This window comes from Cherax quadricarinatus, chromosome 12 (assembly GCF_038502225.1).
Source record: "Cherax quadricarinatus isolate ZL_2023a chromosome 12, ASM3850222v1, whole genome shotgun sequence".
NCBI lineage: Eukaryota > Metazoa > Arthropoda > Malacostraca > Decapoda > Parastacidae > Cherax > Cherax quadricarinatus.
Genome location: NC_091303.1, coordinates 31,139,643 through 31,153,448, shown reverse-complemented (window position 1 = coordinate 31,153,448; position 13,806 = coordinate 31,139,643). Strand labels below are relative to the sequence as shown.

At 35.5% G+C, this 13,806-nt stretch overlaps 1 protein-coding gene across 2 annotated transcripts in view; it reads right to left on the bottom strand.

The window, feature by feature from the left end:
• The window catches only part of LOC128696476 (lysophosphatidylserine lipase ABHD12-like), a 156,199-nt gene extending 143,762 nt beyond the window's left edge, over window positions 1-12,437 (bottom strand). Inside the window, exons 1-2 of one of the 2 annotated variants that reach the window (XM_070084305.1) lie at window positions 12,352-12,422; window positions 8,264-8,324 (exon numbers count right to left, since the gene is read on the bottom strand). The gene's annotated coding sequence lies outside the window, so the exon portion shown is untranslated. Of the gene's footprint in view, window positions 1-8,263; window positions 8,325-12,351 lie in introns of both variants that reach the window. The other variant, XM_070084304.1, reaches the window with a different exon arrangement.
• Between the last annotated feature and the right edge of the window lie 1,369 nt (window positions 12,438-13,806).

The following is a 13,806-nucleotide window of genomic DNA, read 5'->3' as shown; positions in this document are numbered from 1 at the left end:
CCCAGTCCCCATGACTTTGATGAAACACAAAGTGGAATAAAGCCATCTTGTCCACTTGGGAACAATGCCAGTGAACTGGACTGCTTTGAGTTATTCTTCGATGAACCCCTGATGGACATCATTGTCAGGGAAACAAACACATACTGTGATTACACCATGGCAAATACAATTCTCTCACCAAAATCACGGCTACACAAGTGGAAGGAGACAACTGTGGCAGAGATGTACCTGTTTTTTGCCACAATAATGCTTATGGCACATGTGTATAAGCACACTGTCACCACATACTGGGCAACAGAACGCCTGATTTCAACTCCAGGTTTTAGTGACATTATAGATGTCAATCGTTTCCTGATACTGTTACGTATGTTACACTTTTCAGACAAAACCAGGCCTGACAGAAGCGACAGGTTATATAAGATCAGAAATGTGTTTATGTACCTGAAACAAAAGTGCTGCATGTATTTTTATCCCTTCAGGAAGCTTGTTATTGATGAGTCCTTGATTTTATTCAAAGGAAGACTCTCATTCAAGCAATATGTACCAAGCAAGAGGAAACGCTTTGGTATAAAGCTATTTGTACTGTGTGATTGCAGAAGTGGTCTAGTTTTGGATATAATTGTGTACACTGGCAGTAATACTTTGAGAGATACCATGAAGTTATTGGGTATCTCTGGTGATGTGGTTCGAACAATGATGGAACCATATCTTGGTAAGGGGCATATGTTATTTACTGATAACTGGTACACAAGCCCCTTACTCAGTGATTTCTTGCGAGTGAACTTGACAGACGTGTGTGGCACAGTGCGTGGTAATCGTAAACATATGCCAAGGTCCAACGCTGGCACTCGCAGAGGTGAGGTGCAAGCCTTTGCTGCCAATGACATCATGGCATTTCGGTGGCATGACAAACGTGATGTCACATTGTTGACATCAGTTCACAGAAACGAAATGGTACCCAGTGGCAGGGACAACAGAGAGACCAATGAACCCATTCTAAAGCCTACAGCTGTCATGGACTACAACCTCAATATGCGCTTAGTGGACAAATGTGACATGCAGATTGGGTTTGCAGACTGTGTACGCAAGAGTTATAAGTGGTATATAAAACTTTTTTTCCATCTTGTTGATATCTCTATGCTAAATGCTTATAACATATACAAGTTGAAGACCAACAAAACACCAAAATATGGTGAATTTTGCCTGTCAGTAATCAGACAAATAATTGCAAAGTACCAAGGAGCAACTCCCGCAATAGACCAGCGCCCACAGACGTCATCTCGTTTGAGGCCTGGTGATCACTACCCCATACAACTGCCTCCTACTACTGCCAAGAAAAATGCTCAGAAGAGGTGTTATGTATGTATGCATACCACAAAATGCCCACAAACACGCAGAGACACTCATTTTATGTGTGAGGAGTGTGAAGTGCCCCTCTGCATATACCCATGTTTCAAAGAGTTCCACAAGCTGCAGCAGTTCTAGGAACATGTTTAGTGACTGTACATATGTATATATATTATGGAACAATAGTAATAAACATTGTTTTGTATTGTTTGCTTGTGTAAACAAAGTGTATACACAAACTAATAGTGATAAAGTTTGTTCTGTTATTGTGTTGTAAACAATGAGTGTATATTTGAAGAATGCACCTTACATTGGTCTCACAGGCCACATAAGTTACCTGGAACAGAAAAATATTGAAAAATGCAAGAAACCTTTGAATTAGAGTAAATAAAAGAATACCGGGTGGGCGGCGGTCGCCGCTGTTGCCGTACGCACGTCACTTTCTGCAAACTTTGCGGCTCTATATCTCGGTAAGTACTGATGGCAAAAATTTTTTTTTAGGCTTGAAACACTACTAAAAATATTCCTAACATTTTCATAAGAAAAAATAATTTTTTTTTTTTCGAATATTTGGCGACATAGAATGACAGTTTCAGAGAGGGGCCTGAAACAGTCAAAGGGTTAATGGTCTGAGATGGTTTATTATTGTTGAGCCCCATGCACAAATTCCATAGGTGAGATAAGGGTAAATAAGTGAGTGATATAGGGCCAGGAGGGCTGACTGTGGAACATAGTACCGTATCTTCGATAGTATGCCTACGGTCTTGGAAATTTTTTTGGAAATTTTTTGTATATGTGTTTGAAATTTGAGTCTATTATCAAGGTGGATTCCTAAGAATTTTCCCTCTGAGTTTTGTGATAGGTGAACCATTTATCATTATGTTAAGAGGGACGTCTGTAGCTCAGTTACCAAACTGAATGAAGTAGGTTTTGTCAATGTTTAGAGTAAGTTTGTTAGTACTCATCCAGATAGATATTTTCTGTAATTCGGTATTTACAGTATTGGCTAGCGTGGCTGGGCTCGGGTGAGAGAAGACGTATGTAGTGTCATCTGCAAATAGTGTGGGTTTGAGTAGTTGCGATGCATTTGGTAGGTCATTATGTATATGAGAAAGAGAAGAGGGCCTAGGACACTTCCCTGTGGGACACCAACTGTCATTGGCTGTGTGGAAGAGTTTGCCCCATTTGTGTACACATATTGGCTTCTGTTGGTGAGGTAAGACTTTAGGTAGTTGAGGGAGTGCCCTCTTATACCATAGTGCGACAATTTTATACGGAGCAAGTCATGGTCAACTGTATCAAAAGCTTTACGTAAGTCCATGAAGATCCCCAGTGGGACTTCTTTTTTCTCTATTGCAGTATATATATATTCTAGCATGTGTATAATAGCATCATTAGTATTTTTATTAGGCCTGAACCCAAATTGACAGGGGTTGAGTATGTTGTGGGAGATGAGGTAGGAATAGATTCGCTTATGAATTAATTTTTTTAAGATTTTAGAGAGAGGATGTAAGTTGGATATTGGCCTATAGTTATTCAAGTCTGTTTGGTCTCTTCCTTTATGGATCGGGGTGACCCTTGCTATTTTGAGAACTGTAGGAAAGGTAGAGGATTCAATGGATTTGTTAAAGAGTGTTGCATTGACTGGTGATAGTACTTGTGACGCTTTTTTGTATATAAAGGGTGGTAAGGTATTTAAATCTCCTGTCTTGTTTTTTAGTGCGTTGATAATAAGGGAGACTTCAGTAGGGTTAGTTAGAGCTAGGAACAGTGTGTTCGGGTAGTTGCCAGTGAGGTAGTCATTGGGTGGGGTATCTGAGCTTGGGATTTTATTGGCAAGGTTTTTTTCCTATAGTGGAAAAGAAATTAGTGAGTCTGTTTGCTGTTTCAGTTGGTGGGAGTTGGGGTTCATCTGGTTTTGTTAATTCAATTTCGCTATTTCGTGATATCTTTTTTGTTCCTAGAATTTCTGCTAGAGTTTTCCAGGTCTTTTTTATATCACCTCGTAAGTTGGATAATCTGTTCTCATAATACAGTTTTTTAGCCCTTCTTATCAGGCTGGTTAGGATTGACGAGTAACGTTTTGTTTGGTCTCTGGTTATGTGACCCATTCTGTACTGTTTTTCATATAGGTGCTTTGTATTTATGGATTTGAGGATGCTGGGTGTTAGCCAGGGACTGTTCAGTCTCATAGCTGTCATCTGTTTAGTTTTTTTGGGGCAGTGCTTGTTATAAAGGTATTGGGTCTTTTTTTAGAAAATTATTAATACATTCGTCAATATCTGTATAGATTTCTAGCTAAGTGTGCCAGTCAATGTTTGTCACTGCTGCTGTGAAGTTATTAATGGCTGCCTCATTGTGAAGTCTGAAAGTGACTTATTAGTGTCTTGGGGTAATTTGCCATGGTTTGTGATGAGGAAGGTAGAGTAGTGATCTGTGGCATTATCTGTGATTATGCCTGATTTTAAAGGGATATGGTGTTGGTCCAGATGTGGTCTAGTAGGGAAACACTAGTCTCTGTAACTCTTGTAGGTTTTGTTACTGTTGGTAGCAACATGCAGTTACTCATAGTGTTTGTGAATTCAGTAACGTGTGGGTCCTGGTCTTGCAGGAGATTTATATTGAAGTCACCTGAGAGTAGCAAGTGATCTTTGTTCATGCATGCATCAGTTATCATACTTCCCAGGTTGTCACTAAAATGGCTAATGTTTGACTGTAGTACTCTGTAGATGTTTATCACTGTAAGAGGTTTTTGTAGGTATTTGGATTTGAATTTAGCTATTATATATTCCCCATGTTCATCCCTTGTGAAAGTATTAGTGACACATTCTAGTTGGTCTGAGTAGTATTTAGCTGTGCCACCCCCTTGTTGATCTGGCCTACAGTTGTGTATGGCTGTGTAACCAGGAATGGTATAGACATCTGTAGTATCAGGCTTTAGCCAGGTTTCGGTGAGAGTAATGATGGATATACTGGCATGCAGGGAATTTAGTAATGCTATGAGGTTATCGTAATGTTTACTTAAAGATCTGATATTGTAGTTTAAAACAGTTGTTTTTGTTGGCTCTGAGAAGTGCCTTTAATTGTTCAGCTGTGTAGTAATTACAGTAACTGTTTGATTCATTTAAGTCATTCAGTAAGAGGTTGGTATCAGGATCAATGTTTGTTATCATAAGATTTATAGTGAATCTATAGTTAGAATTAAGTATAAGACAAAGTAAATATTCTAAAGCTATAAAATAGCACCTGAGTTATTTTAATAAATGTAAAAAAATTGAGCTAAGGTAGCTCTTTAAAGCTAAAATAAAGGAGACAATACAAAGGGGACTAAAAAAAAAAAAAAACTTTGTGAACAAATAAAGTGGTAATCAAATAAATGAGCTAGGGAATATAATGGCAAAATAGTGAACTTATTACACTTCAGCACCTGAGAATAGCACCTTGATTATTTGAACAATTGTGAATATATGAACTAAGGTTGTTACGTAAAGCTATAATAAAGCTAAAATAAAGGAGAAAAAATATAGGGACTAAATTAAATAATGGTAAACAAAGTTAAATTGGCAGATAGTAACTATGATATTGATTTGGGAGTAAGATCTGATTTGTTATATATAATAAGTTGAGCAATTTATTGTACTATAAAAAGTAAAAAATAATATGAGGTAGTTGGTAGTAGCTAGCAAAAGATAGTTTTGGGCCTTGAACAATAATGTAATTAAAATATACACTAATTGCACACACAATATAGTTTGAGTAGCATGATGCATTCAGTAGGTCAATGATGTAGATGAGAAAGAGGAGTGGTCCAAGGACACTTCCTTGTGGAACACCTACTGTGATTGGGTGAGTGGAAGAGTTTGCACCATTTGTGTACACATATTGGCTTCTGTTACTAAGGTATGACTTTAGGTAGTTGAGGGAGTGCCCTCTTAAACCACAGTGCATTAATTTGATGTGCAGCAATTCATGGTCAACTGTATCAAAAGCTTTACGTAAATCAATGAAGATTCCCAGCAGGACTTCTTTCTTCTTGAGAGAGGTATATATTAGTTCTAGCATGTGTATAATAGCATCATTTGTGCTCTTATTATTCCTGAATCCAAACTGACAGGGGTTTAGTATATTGTGTGAGACGAGGTAGGAATAGGTCTGTTTATGGATTAATTTTTCAAAGATTTTAGAGAGCAGTGGTAAGTTAGATACTGGTCTATAGTTATTCAAGTCAGCTTGATCACCTCTGTTGTGGATCGGGGTGACCCTCGCTATTTTGAGAATTGCTGGGAAGGTGGAGGATTCAATGGATTTGTTCAAGAGCGTTGCAATAATTGGTGACAGTACTTGTGAAGCTTTTTTGTACATAAAAGTTGGCAAGTTGTTCATGTCTCCTGCCTTGTTGTTAAGGGTGTTGACAATGAGCGAGACTTCTGTTGGGTTGGTTGGAGATAGGAATAGTGTATTCAGGTAGGTGCCTGTGAGGTAGTCTGATGGACAGGTGTTTGAGCTTGGGATTTTGCCCACTAGATTCTTTCCTATGTTTACTGTTTCAGTTGGTGGGAGTAAGGGTTCGTCTGATTTTGTTAATTTCATTGTTTTGGTTTGGATATCTTTTTAGTTCCTAGAATTTCAGATAGGGTATTCCAGGTCTTTTTCATATCACCTTTTATGTTATGTTCTCTGTTTTCATAATATAATTTTTTTGACCTTCTTATCAGGCTGGTAAGGGTTGATGAGTAACATTTAGACTGGTCTCTAGTTATTTGACCCATTCTGTACTGTTTTTCATATTGGTGCTTTGTGTTAATGAATTTAAGTATGTTGTGTGATAGGCAGGGACTATTCAGTCTCTTAGCTGTGATCTGTTTAGTTTTTTTTTAGGGCAATCCTTGTTATAGAGGTAGTTTTTTTTTTTTTTTTTTTTTTTTTTAGAAAATTATCAATACATTCATTCGTATCTGTATATGTTTCAAGCTCATTATGCCAGTTGACATTATTCATAGCTGTTATAAAGTTATTAACAGCTGTCTCATTATGTAGTCTGAAGGTAACAGTAGTAGTGTCTTGGGGCAATTTACCTAGATTGGTTATGAGAAAGGTAGGGCAGTGGTCTGTGGTGTTGTCTGTGATTATGCCTGATTTTAAAGGGGATATGGTGTTAGTCCAGATGTGGTCTAATAAAGAGATACTAGTCTTGGAGATTCTTGTAGGTTTTGATATTGTTGGTAGCAACAAGCAGTTGCTCATAGTGTTTGCGAATTCAGTTACTTGTGGGTCCTGGTCATGTTGTAGGTTTATGTTGAAATCTTCTGTTAGCAGCAAGTGGTCTTTGTTCATATGTGCATCAGTTATCAAGTTTCCTAATTTTTCACTAAAATGGTAAATGATTGACTGTGGTACTCAGTAGATGTTTATGACTGTGAGAGGTTTTTGCAGGTCTTTTGATTTAAATTTAGCTATAATATATTCTCCATGTTTATCCCTTGTGCAAGAATTATTGATACATTCAAGCTGATTTGAGTAGTAACCAGGAATGGCATAGACATCTGTAGTACCAGGCTTTAGCCAGGTTTCTGTGAGTGTGATGATTGACATACTGGAATGAAGGGAATTGAGTGATGCTGCGAGGTCATTGTAATGTTTCCTCAAGGATCTGACATTATAATTAAAGATAGTTATGTTATTGTTTGCTCTGAGTACTGTCTTTGCTTGGTCTGCTGTATAATAATTACAGTTGCCGTTTGATTCGTGTAAGTCATTTAATAAAAGGTTTATATCAGGATCAATGTTTGTAATTATAAGAATGACAGTGACTACAACTAGATGTTTGAAAAAAGTGTTATGTTAAACTTAATAATTATGATACTTAACCAGTTTATCTTACTAGCTAATGGATTGTTACAAATAGTTTTTTAAAAAATACAGAGATACAGTTTTCTCTTTATATGGTACAGATTTGATGAATTAATATTGAACTGTCATAGTTTTAGAGTTTGACAAAAGTTGTAGATTTAGAATAGATGTTTACTGAACACAAAATTGCTTAGTACTAGAAGTGATAATTAGATTAAAAGTCTGCAGGTAATGGTAGATATAGAAGAAAATTGAGAGAAAACAAAATAGTTTATAATACTAGATTAAATAATAATTACAAAGTACAGGGATTATGATAACTCTTACTATGGCACAAGTTTGAAAATATAATATTGCACTGGTTATTAGTTCTATAATGATAGTTTACAATAGTAAGCAAGTAATGGTAAGTTGTACAAAAGTAAAATGGACTGACAGTAAGTATGGCATTGAACAAAATTAAAAAATTAAAAAAGAAAAAAAAAGAAATAATTTCTATTACAAGTATTAAATTTTCATGAACAACTATTTAGATTCAGTATTGCACTGGTAGTAATATTAGAACTTATCTGGCAGTACAATGTATTTAAAAGTTAGGAATTACACTAAGAGAATTTTGTGATTAATTGTATAAAGTAGAATGGACTGACAGTAAATGTGGTATTAAAACAAGTTTTTAGCAAGTAATGGTAATTAAAATAATATGTCAAAAATGTACAAGAGTAAATTGGACTGATAGTAAATATTGTATTAAATAAATTTTTAATAAGTGATAGCAATTAATAGTATTTAAAAATATGGGGTTGCAAAATGGACACATAGTATTTATTAAACAATTATTTAAGCAAGCAATAGTAATTTAATAAAAATAGTAATTTAAGAAAAATACATAACGTAAGGTGGCTTATTCTTACTAGTAAAATCACATATACTGAGGTAGTTGATTTTGATTATTAAGAGATTGTACTGTGAAATTTGTTTAATATAGATAAATGAAAAATCATAAAGCTTTGCAATATAAATAACCCCTGCACTTATAAACAAAATAATAAATAACTTGACATACAGAATGTGAAAAGGACTTGTTGGTTCTGGTAAGCAGCAGTCTGAAGCCAGGACAGCAGTACCTGAGCATGCATAATAAGGCTAACAGATTACTTGGTTTCATATCATGAAGTATAAGCAACAAAAGTTCAGAAATTATATTACAGCTATATACATCATTAGAATGGCCTCATTTAGATTATGCAGCTTAGTTATCATTCCCATACTAGGGAATGGATATAAATTCATCCTAGAACATACAGAGAATAACAAAATTAGGACAATGTACAAGAAATTTTTCATATGAAAGACTGAAAGCCCTAAACCTTCATTCTCTCATAAGGTGTAGAATGACGGGAGACATGACCGAAATGTATAAGTGGAAGATGGGCCTGAATGTAGGTGAATGGTTCAGAGAACTGACAAATTGATAAATTAGACACGTGTGCAACACTTGGGTATCATTAATGAGAAAACGTTTTGCCACACAGTGGCTTCATCAGTCCATACAAAGGAAAATGGTGAAAAACATGAGGAGTTTTAAGGTAATCAGTCCCTCAGCCTTGAACCGATGTAATCAGTCCATCAATCTTGAAAAGAATACAGCATATCTGTGAAGAAGTGGCTTATATACTGAAGGCTATTTCTTTACAGACATTTTTTTTTTAAATTCTATTTGAGAAACCAAAATTGTATTCAGCATTCTCTTTGTTTAATGCTTGTATAGCTATCAACTTTGTTATGCTAAGGAGGCCTATGCGAGAGGTAATCCATGTAAGCTTAACTGTAATCCCATCTTAATAATTTGTAGAGTACGCTGGAACCTTGATTTATGAGTTTAATCCGTTCCGTAACCTAGCTTGTAACTTAATTTGCTCGTATATCAAATCAATTTTCTCCATTTAAATTAACTGAAATACCATTAATCCGTCCCAGCGACAGTACAAAATATTTTAATATAACATTATCACTCTATGGCTTATTTCTCTATCACAATTCATCTAATATGACATAATAAACAATATAATTAACAGAGAAACATGATATATACTCTAGAATGAATAAAATAGGCCATAATATGACAAGTGATGATGGCAGCGGAAGCGGCCATCATCATTATTATAATTATTATTATTATTAATTTAGGGAACTGAACCTTACATGTAATCATTATATTATTATTGTTATAATAATAATAATAATAATAATAATAATAATAATAATAATAATAATAATAAAAATAATAATAATAATAATAATAATAATAATGAGAGCTTCAGAACGTCAACAACTCAGTGCACTGTTTACCTCGGTGTGGGAGTATTTCTCTCATGCTTTGCTTGCATTTTTTACAGTCATTGGTTTGATTTTGGGTTGAGGGGGAAGCGGGGGGAGCTGGCTCATAACTTGGATGTTGACTCATAATTCAAAGCAAAAAATTGACCCAGCAACGGCTCGTATTTCAAAAAACTCATACATTGGGACACTCGTAAGTCAATATTCCACTGTATATCCACAGACAAGCTGCATTCAGGTCTCAGGCTATGTAGAGCAAGTAATGAGGAAAGAGAGTCATTACAATTAAATTGTCCAAAGTTATAATTTCCACAACACTGAAAGTAACAAATATTGCAAACAGTTGATTTTGTAAGGTGAAAGCCCAGTTATTAAATCTAATACTTCTCTGTATTATAGTACCATCAGGCTGGTTTATGATAACTGCACTTTCCACCCTCAAACTGTCAGAGTTAAGGGAACTATCAGCATAGATGGCTGTGGTATTATTTTTTGTCTGAAGCTTGTGCATTTATTCCAGAGCAATGAGTTTAATAAGGAATCGAAGACGAGGATTGAGCATCATTAGTTTTTTGGAAGGGTAACTACGTATGGTGATATCAAAAGCAGTTATCTGTCAAAGTGGTGGGAAATCGTTTTGTTTTCAAGCACAATATAGTTCATGTAGTGCAAACATATTTGTGTGTGGCTGTTATTTGAATCTGTCTTGGTTCACATGTCTCGTGAATTGTTTTAATAATTCTATAGCAACAACAGAATTTGGATCACCACAAAGCAGCTTCAATCCTATCATGACATCAATTTCAGCAACACTAAGTATGCCTAACACTCTTCTCATATTAATTAAGTACTGTACTGTATGTTGGTGGTTATGTGACAGCAAAAAATAATTCACAGGGGTTTCGTTTTGTGTTTTTTCAAGTCTTTCGATAGTTCTACTGTGTTGTAGGATTAAATTGGTGCATGGTAATCTATCAGTGACCTAATGTACACTAAATATATCATTTTGGATTCTAACATTTGCACCATCATGAAGGATACAATCCTTCATGACAGTCATGAAGGATTGTATCCTTCATGACATGTTATGAAGGAACCACCCTTGAGGGCAGACTCCCTCACAGCCCTCTTAATTAGTTGTGCTGCTTGAATGGCTAGTTTATTGTTCACCAGCAACTTATCCTATGAGCGACAGAACAAAAAACAGGATTAGAGGTGTCACAATGGGTCTTTGTCTGACCCCACTGAGCACTGTTACATTGCTATAATGAAATACATATTAGTAATTTTTGTATTTTACAATTACTTCATATACTGTAGTTGTACACAGTATATTAAGGAAGACAATATCAAAATATTTATATCTTATTACCACTAAAATATTTTTACAGTTTCTTTATATAGATGTTGTACACTTTACAGTAAGGAATACAATCTCAAAAAATTTATATCTAATTACCACAAAAAATAAAACTGGTCATAGCTGGGTTGCAGTGTCTGTAAAGACAGTTTTGTTCATCTGGTCACAATGACTTAGTCATTGCAAAATATGGATACAACCTCAAGATTTCAGATCTATTATCATTAACAATGAGGTGTTTTGCCATATCCTGTAAGTCTTGCATGGAGGTGTCTCTGAAATATTGAATGTTTGAACACACTAAGATATAATGCTCCAATGCATGGCACTGTCTCTGTCCACACACTTTATGTCACTGACATCTATATACAACTTGTACTGCCAGAGATACTTATAGCCTAGACTTAGTTGAGCAGAAGCAACATTTTGCAATCTACTGACCTTATTACTTTCTCCATAAATATATTTAACTTGACACATTTCTTTATGCTGGATAATGGACCTGCTGGCTCATATCTGTACTACTCTACTTTCTTCAAGCTCATTTCTCCTCGAAGTAAGCAAGCTTGTTTATTTAGCCATAGGTATACAAGTACAATTATCATAGTGTAAATTACCTAGGATAACCCAATAAAGTCAGACAAACTGACTTATTTCCACCGAGATCCTTCATCAATTGCCAGTACACTCATACACCGAGGTCTGGGGGGTTATCCCTGGCACGGCTGGAAACATTATGATGTATTTCCTTAAGACACCTGCTGTTCATGTTCACTCCATCAGTAAAATAGGTACCTGGGTGTCAGTCGACTGGTGTGGGTCGCATCCTGGGACAAAATTGACCTAATTTGCCTGAAATGCTCTACATAACAAGGGGCTTTCTATATAGTAGTATGTCATTGATGTCAGCTAGGACTGTATACCTTGTACATGGTACCCGAAGTGAAAAAAAATATATTACTACTACTGGAATCCACTGAAGTTCCTTAATGTTGGTGAGGGGCTCTTAATCTAAATAACTGGACCAATGCTCCAATTCCTTGAATCAAGTCTGAATGCCTTCCATTCCCCGAGGAACTGTATGGGTTTAGTGCTCCCTCATTAATGCAATAATTATTCAAAGTCGTTTGCTAGTTCCTTTGACAATGTTCCGTAAACTTCTTTTAGAAAATAAAAACAAAACTATACTCAACATTCTCTTTATTTAATACTGGCTTAGCTAAATCATTAAGGATGTGATGGTGGTGGAGGTCAAAGGTCAATGTCTCACAGTTCAACATGACTGACAATCATGTGATGAATGTTTTAGGTAAACATTCATCACTTAATCTTTGTTAAACGTCACAAACCTGACTGCCGCCACAATGTGCACGATATCTTCTTTATTAATTGACAAAAACGTTAATGTACATATATTCGGCGTAAAAAAAAATAAGCAACAGAAACCACTTTACTTTTAAATTAGGTAATAATGAGAGGAGAAGTCAGGAGGTCACTGCTCTTGTTGTTGTTGTTGATGTTGTTGTTGTTGTTGTTGTTGTTGTTGTTGTTGGGTTGTTAAGGATCTTCAAAACTTCCATGTTTTATTGAGCCCAGCTTCCCGGAAATCCGGTAAAAATATGTTTCCAAAATATGGGTGGAAATTATAACGGAAACATAGTTTTTGTCGGAAATAGAAATCTGGTCTCATTTCTATTTTCTAATTAGGTCAGGTGGACTCCCTTGCCTACATCTCGACCCCAATGGAATTAAGTCACTTTATCTGACTTTCTTGGGTTATCCTAGGTAATCTACACATGTGCAGCTATGTATGATAATTTATGTAACTCTTTTAATGTGTACTTTTGCCTGAATAAACTTATTTACAGTGCCACACACCTTCACTCGCACTTGAGTCAACAATAACAGACTTTTCTTAGAATTAGAAAGAGCTGATGAAAGGTGCGTCCACTAATTGCCCTGAGAATTTATTTATTTATTTATTTATTTATTTATTTATTTCCAATTTGTGCACACATACAGAGGTACAAAAAAAATACAGATAAGAGCAGTATGCCAAAGCCACTTATACTATGCATAGCATTACGGGCTGGCTTAAAATTAACTTAAGATTAACTAAGCAATGATTATTATTATTATTATTATAATCAAAAAGAAGCGCTAAGCCACAAGGACTATACAGCGCTGCTACTAAGCAATGATGAAATCAGTGATAAAACATTAATGTAAACAGATAACTATAAAGCACAAGTGAGTATTACAAAGACAGGTCATATGGTTGCATTCAGTTAGGTAGTGATTCTGTTAGGTAGTGTATTTAAAAAATAATAAAGTTAGATTGGGTTTTAGGTTTAACATTTATGTGATATAATTGTGAGAAACATTTAAGATATACAATTTATAATGTTCAGTTATTCAGTATTTATTTGGTTTTGGGTGAGTAAGTAATCTTTGAGAAGAGACTTGAATTTATAAACAGGTTGTGTTTCTTTTATATTTACAGGTAATGAATTCCAGATTTTAGGGCCTTTTATGTGCATTGAGTTTTTGCATAGTGTGAGATGGACACGAGGAACATCAAAGAGTGATCTGTGCCTTGTGTTATGGTCATGTGTTCTGTTGAGGTTGGCAAGGAGATGTTTGAGGGGAGGGTTAATATCAGAGTTAAGTGTTCTATGTATGTAATAGGTGCAGTAATAAGTATGGATGTTTTGTATGGTGAGTAGGTTTAGTGTATTGAATATTGGTGGAGTGTGCTGCCTGTAGTGAGAATTTGTTATCATTCTAACTGCAGCCTTTTGTTGGGTAATTAGTGGTCTGAGATGGTTACTTGTTGTTGAGCCCCATGCACAAATTCCATAGGTGAGATAGGGGTAAATAAGAGAGTGATATAGGGCCAGGAGGGCTGA